The sequence below is a fragment of the Cebus imitator genome, unplaced genomic scaffold (genome assembly GCF_001604975.1).
Source record: "Cebus imitator isolate Cc_AM_T3 unplaced genomic scaffold, Cebus_imitator-1.0 Scaffold115, whole genome shotgun sequence".
In the NCBI taxonomy this organism is placed as follows: Eukaryota; Metazoa; Chordata; class Mammalia; order Primates; family Cebidae; genus Cebus; species Cebus imitator.
The window spans coordinates 2,984,166-2,991,494 of NW_016107430.1; positions in this window are offsets into that span (position 1 = coordinate 2,984,166).

Here is a 7,329-nt window from a genome sequence, read left to right on the forward strand (position 1 = left end):
TTTTTCTTTTTCTTTTTCTTTCTTTCTTTCTTTTCTTGTGACGACGTCTCACTCTGTCGCCCAGGCTGGAGTGCAGTGGCGCGATCTTGGTTCACGGTAACCTCTGCCTCCTAGGTTCCAGCGATACTCCTGCCTCATCCTCCTGAGTAGCTGGGATTACAGGTGTCCTAGTGTACTTTACTAGGGGTAGACATTCAATAATACAAGTTGAATAGACTAAAACTAAACTGATTTGGATGGCAATTGAAACATTAAAACTGGCTCTGCTGCAGCATCTAGAAATGCCTATCACGTGTTCACTTTCACTTTTCAGAGTGCTTTTGCTTGTATTATCTGTTTAATCACCTCAACAAATCCTCAAGATCAGTATTATTATTTTTATAACACTGGTAAGCAAACAGGTTTAAAAAATTAAAGTGACTTGTCTGGTTCTTAAAGTGACTAGAACTTGTCCTCGGCTCTTATCTTGGGAATCCACATACTAAACTGATTTTGCAACATGAAAAACACCTTTAGGGAAAGTGAGAAGTTCTAACTTTACCCAGATGTTTTCTCTGTGATATCACCTATTTCATTTATTTCTCAATTGCTTGGTGCATGGTAGCTTTTACTAGTAAATAAGAATATACAGTAGCCTCCTTCTTAGCCATGATTTCCTTTTCCCAGGTTTCAGTTACTTGTCAACTAAGGTCTGAAAGTATTCAATGAAAAAGTTTCAGAAAAAAACAATTCATAAGTTTTAAATTGTGCGCCGTTCTGAGTAGCATGGTGAAATCTTGCACCACCTCACTGTTTCCACCTGGGACATTAATTATTCCTTTGTCCATTGTCTGCACTCTGTCTACATTAAGTGACTCACTTGCTGGAAAGCAGCCAGCTCAGTTATCAGATTGTCATGATACTGCAGTGCCTTTCTTCAAGTAACCCTTAGTTTATTTAATTATCCTATTTGACTATTAGTTATTGTTAATATTTTACTGTGTGTAATTTATGAATTAAATTTTATCAGAGGTATGCATAGGTGGGAAAAGCATAGTATATATAGGGTTCAGTGAAGAAAAATCACAGTGTATGTGGGGTTCAGTACTCTCTGTGGTTTCAAGTACTCACTGGGGTTCTTGGAAGACAACCCCTGAGGATAAGGGGGGACTACTGTATACTTTCAGTACTTCAATTTTTTTTAAAAAAACATTGATCAACAGCTAATGTATGTGTGTTCTCTATGCAGTTAGGCATCTGTGAACATTCATTCATTCATTTTTTAATAGCATTCCAAAATGGTGTTTTTATTCTGTTATTTTTTTCATTACAATTATACCTTTATTAGAATTTTTCAAATTTAAATTATGCATAATTCAAAAATACCAAAAAGAACAGATGGTAATAGAACATTCATGAACCCACCACTTAATACTATGCCTTATGTGCTTCATAATTTTTTAAAGAAATAAAATGTTATAGCTACTGTTGAAGTTAAGGCGGATCCTTCCTATTTTACATTTTAAACATTTCAGTGCACATGTATAGTTTATAAACACTATACATTTTCTTGCCCTGTACATACTTCTGTGACCTGCTTTTTCAATTTAACAGTTTTCAAGACTTATCCATGATATATAAGTAGATTTTTAAAAAATTTCAATAGCTATCAGATGAACAGATTTGTTTAATTATTTATTTGTTTACTCTGTGGTTGGTGGATATTTATGTCATTTCCAAGTTTTTGCCACTAAAATAATGTGCATCCTTCTGTAATATTATCAGTTCTCTCAGGCATACTCAAAAGTGGAACTGCTGGGTCAAACAGTGTGTGTATGCTCACATTTAATAGGTCTTGTCAAATTGTTTTTAAAACTACTATTGGCACTTTAACCAGAATGTTTTCTGTTGGAGCCTTCATTTCCCTGAAAATTCACCAATACCTAACATCAGATTTTAAAATTTTCACCAATTATCTGTTAATGAAAAGGTACGGTTTATTTTGCATTTCCCCTATTACTATGTAAGTAGAACAGCTTTTCCTTGTTTACCTGCTTTTTGGGTTTTTTCCACTGCACATATTTTCAGTTGCATTATTTGGGCTTTCTTATTGATTTCTAAAATTACGCTATATATTTTCAATATTGATCCTTGTTTGTCTGTGTAAAAAATGTCTTCTGCCAATCTGTGTGATGGATTTCAATTTATTTATAGTGTATAACTGAACAGGAACTCTTGTTTCTTAAAGTAGGCAATAATTAATCATTTATGGTTTGTCCTGTGTTATGTCTTTAAGAAATTTGTTTTCTAACTTTTAGGTCATAAAGGTTTAATCCTATATTATCATTTTAAAGTTTCCACATTTTGCCTTATGCAGTGGTTCTTTAAGCATCTGAAATTTCCATTTGTGTATAATATGATACAGGAATATAATTTTAAAAATAAGGATAGCCAGTTGTTCCAACAGCAGTTTTAAAATTGTCCATTTTTGCTTATATACTATGTTTCAAAATGTACATGAGTTGATTATGGATAGAAAGCTGTTACATTGGTTTCTTTTTAAATTATTTTTTCCCTACCCCTAGGTAATTATTACATTATTTTATTTATGATAAATCCTAATATCTAATAGGGAATATTTTTTCTTTTTTCCCGCCTACTTTAAAAAAATTGCTTTCCTATGTTTTCAAATTGCTTGACTTTTAACTCTTTCTTATAAATTTTAGAATTGGTGTGTCAAGTTCCTTGAACACCCTTTATGGAAATCTATTTAAATACCATTGGATTTATAGTTTGGATAGATAGAAATGGTGTTTAAAGCATTAAATATCTTAAGCCAGGTATATATAGCATTGGTCAGAGGTCAGTGCAGAAAACAAACACTCTCTAGGTGTCTAAGCAGAAATAAATTTGATACAGGGAATTAGTTGTAGGCTAGTTCCCAGAGTAAGTATGTATTTGTTTTGTTTTTTAGTTTCCAAATGTATAGGGCGCAGAAACTGGATATTTTTGTTTATTTGCTCCTTCTTCCCTTCTTTTTTTTGGCGTTGTCATTGGAGAACAACATTGATTCTTCTGCATTTGTTGAAAACATCCTTTGTGGGTTATAAGACTGCCAGTTTTAATGAATGCCTTATGAAGATTTGCAAATGTTATGTGTGTTCTACTTATTGAGTATGAGGTTCTATATATGACCTTTAGATCAAGCATATGAGTTATATGCAGAAATCTTCCATATCTATCATTATTTTTCTGTCTGCTTAGTCGGTTTCCTAAAACAGAGCCTTAAAATGTTCCACTGTAATTATGAATTGACTGATTTCTCCTTATACTGATGATAATTTTTGCCTAATGTATTTGAGATTAAGTTGTAAAATGAATAAATACAAACTTAAGCGTTCTGAATACCTGAAGAGTTGTCCTTTTATCATTAACTCAGAAACTTCTATTAACTTTTTTCTTTTAAACTCCATTTAATCTGATTTTTTCAGAGCCACACAAGCTTTCTTTTGTTTCAGATTTACTTGTGTGTATTTTCCATATCTTTACCTTCACATTTCTGTGTAATTATGTTTTAGTTATGTCTCTTATAAATACACCATAGCTGAGGTTTCCCTAAATTTTTATTTTGAATAATTTCAAATATGCAGAAAGGTTGAAGAAATAGAAAATAAAAGCCTGGCTACATTTCATCTAAATTTATCGATTATTTATATTTGTCACTTTTGCTTCTCTTTCTATCTGTATGTCAATTGCACTTTTTTAATGGAACCATTTGAATGTGAGATGCAAGCATCATGCTGCTTCATCCCTAAATAATTCAGCCTTCATTTCTCAAGAATAAGAACATTCTTCTCTCAACCACAATAATATTTTTTGCACCTACAAAGTTAACAATAATTTTATAATATTTTCTAAAAGTTGTGCATATATGAATACCTCCAATTATCCCAGAAATGCCTTTTAATGGCTTTTTCCTAATCCATGGTGCAAGATTTATGCATGACACATAGTTCCTCTTTCCCTTGACTTTTAGAATCGTTTCCTCCATATTGAATTATTTTACTAGTTATTTTGAGAAATTTTCCACTTTCTGGATTTGTCTGATTGGGTTCCTATGGCTAGTTACAAGTTAGACGTTTTGGCAAAAACGTTTAGATGATATAAACGTATTGCATCATGTCATGGAGGCTGTGATGTCAGTTGTCCCACTATTTGTGATGCAATCGATAGCTTGGTTAAGTGGCAACCACTAGATCTTGCCACTATAAAGTTACACTTTCCTGCTTCTAAGTAGTAAGTAATCAATGGATGATGCTTTGCAATCAGATGAAAAGTTTAATCTCCATGACCTTTCACCCAGTGGTTGCAACATTCATTTATGATCCTTGACTAAATCTATCAGTTATTCATCTGGGAGTCAAAGAATGCAAGTTTTCAAATTTCGACATTCTTTTTACCCAAATTATTTGGCATTCTTTTCTAAAGAAGAAGTTTTCTCCTCTCTGCCTTCCTTATTTTTCTCCCCTACTTTTTTTTTTTAATTGAGTAATACTGTGGAGACATGGATTTTTTTTTTTAGACAGAGTTTGCTCTTGTTGCCCAGGCCGGAGTGCAATGGCACAATCTTGGGCCACTGCAAACTCTGCCTCCCTGGTTCAAGTGATTCTCCTGCCTCAGCCTTCCAAGTAGCTGGAATTATAGGCATGCACCACCATGCCTGGCTAATTTTGTATTTTTAGTAGAGACAGGGTGTCATCATGTTGGTCAGGCTGGTCTCGAACTCCTGAACTTCAAGTGATCCGCCTGCCTTGGCCTACCAAAGTGCGGGGATTACATGTGTGAGCCAATGCACCTGGTCTGGATTTTTTTTTAAAGTCAATATTTTATAATCGATTACTATAACTATTCTTTGTAATCTCAAATTTTCTAAAATTTGAATAGTGGGAACTCTTTCAAGCCAACTCCCATATCTTTTTGACATAACTCTATTTGTCTTTGAACATCTCCTTATTCTCAGGCACAACATGTTTTAGGCTTACTTTGGAAGTTCTCTGCTCAAGTTCTAGAATCAGTCTACTATGCAACTTAGGGCAGATGAGAATGCATATGTCCTACAAGTAGACAGGTGTCAAAAAGGAAGAACCAGAAGTGTTGATCTAGACATGTCCAGTAGTTCCTTCTCCTAAACTCATCAACTATAGTCACGCATAGCATAATAACATTTTGGTTAATGTTAGACTGCATATATGATGGTGGTCCCATATGATTAAGCACCATATTTGTATTTTACCTTTTCTGTGTTAATTATGTTTAGATATACAAATACCATTGTGTTACAGTTGCCTTCAGTATTCAGTACCGTAACCTGCTATACAGGTTTGTAGCCCAGGAACAATAGGCTATACCATACAGCCTATGTATGTGGGAGGCTCTATCATCTAGGTTTGTGTGAGTACACTCTATGATGTTTGCACTGGGATGCAATTGCCTGACAACATATTTCTCAGAATATATCCCTGATATTAAGTAATGCATGATTGCATTTAAATTACCCGTCTTCTGCAGAGTAGGAGTTGAGCAAGTGAGTGAGGCCAAACATATTTCTCTAATCAAAGTTCCTCCACAGGGAAACATTGTGTGGGGAGGTGGGGTGAGGACCAGTCATCCATTCTAAGAATATCCAAGAGCTGGTGTTGCTGGCTTTCATCCTCTCTTCCCTTTCTGAAACCTGGAAGTACCCCTTTTCACTTTTCAGCTAAGCTATGTGTTTAAAACCATTTTCAGCAGGTTTTAGCCAATGTTTCAATGTTTGAAGCCAGGAGCTTCAGCTGCCATTTTGCCAGAAGTTCTTTCAGAGAGTTTTTTGCACAAAGGAAACAGGCTATTAAGGCAATTGCTCAAGAACAGGCCTTCCTAGATTCCTTTCCAAGCCATTTTTAGACTTTAGAGATACCACAAAATATTTCCTAACAATATTCTTTCATTAACTGTAATAAAATAATTGAGTGTAAATATCAACATATTCAAGTGTATATTTTTCTCCTGAGTTTAGTAGGCCACACACTTTTAAACACATACAATAAATACAATTTGAATTGCATGGCTTGTATCTTATGTCTTACATGATGCCATTTGTGCTCTCATGCTTGTCTCCATTAGTCTATTGGCATAGAGTAACAGAGTTTTATCAAATCATAACTCTATAATGAATTCCTTGAAGATATCTGAAAATACTTTGTAACCATTTTTATTACACAATTGCTTTTTCAAGCAATGAATTTCCATTTAAATAAAATATAGATTTACAAAAAATGGAAAACTTACAAAGCATTATAAAACAGTGGGAAAGTATGTCCCCTAACTTGTGTGCATTTATTCTAGGAAAATCTCACATCTCTTTTTCCACACCTATAAAACAAAACAGAATCAGCACTGACCTGAAGAAAGCAATCATTTATCTCTGCTCTAAGCAACCTGACAACGTGATCATTTCCCTGATTGGAAATTCGCAGAAGTGAAGAATTTGCCATCAACTTTCTTTCAAATAAGGGAAGAAAAACATTTCAATATAGTCATGCAAAAGAAGTGAAAATTTTTATTGAACATTTGCTTGGACAGGCACTGCACAAAATTATTCTGTGTCCAATTACCTCCTCAGCTGTGACTGGCAGCACAATTCTTGACCCATTTTACAGATTAGGAAACATGAGTTTCCAGAGTTTATTGACACTCATGTAGCTGTTACATCCTTTTGATGTTTAAATGACCTAATTTATTCAAAGCCAGGTAGTACCGTCAGCTGGTGGGAAATACAGTATTACCCAAGGGATTTCAAAGGAACAAGTAGATGTTTGAGTTGCACAGTGAGCTAATTTATGCAACTTGCAGAAATCCTAGCTGGATATTATGATACCTTTCAGATCAGTTTCTACCCTGTAGGGTGGCAATAACCTTGCAGATCCTTTATGGATTAGGTTTCTAAGCTGTTTTGGTTTCATGAACCCCTCGAGTTTTCTGGTGAATCCAATGGACTTTGTCTCAGAATAAGGTTTTAAGATGTACAGCAGAAAGAAGAGAAATTATATTGGAATACAGTTCTAGCAGTTGACCCCTTGGGATTTTTCCAGAATTTCTACTCTGCCTACCTCTCCTCTCATGTCTACCAGAGGCTTTCTCTACTTTATTCAGAAAGGTAAAGGAGAGACACCCAAGTAGGTCTGTAGGTTATGGGGGTAGCAAGGAGTATGGGATGGGCTACTGTGGAGGTGTTTTTGAAGTGATATCAACGTCTCCCTTCCTCTTCCCTTCCCCTTCCCCCTGGAAGCCTCCTCAATTCTCTAGCTCTTC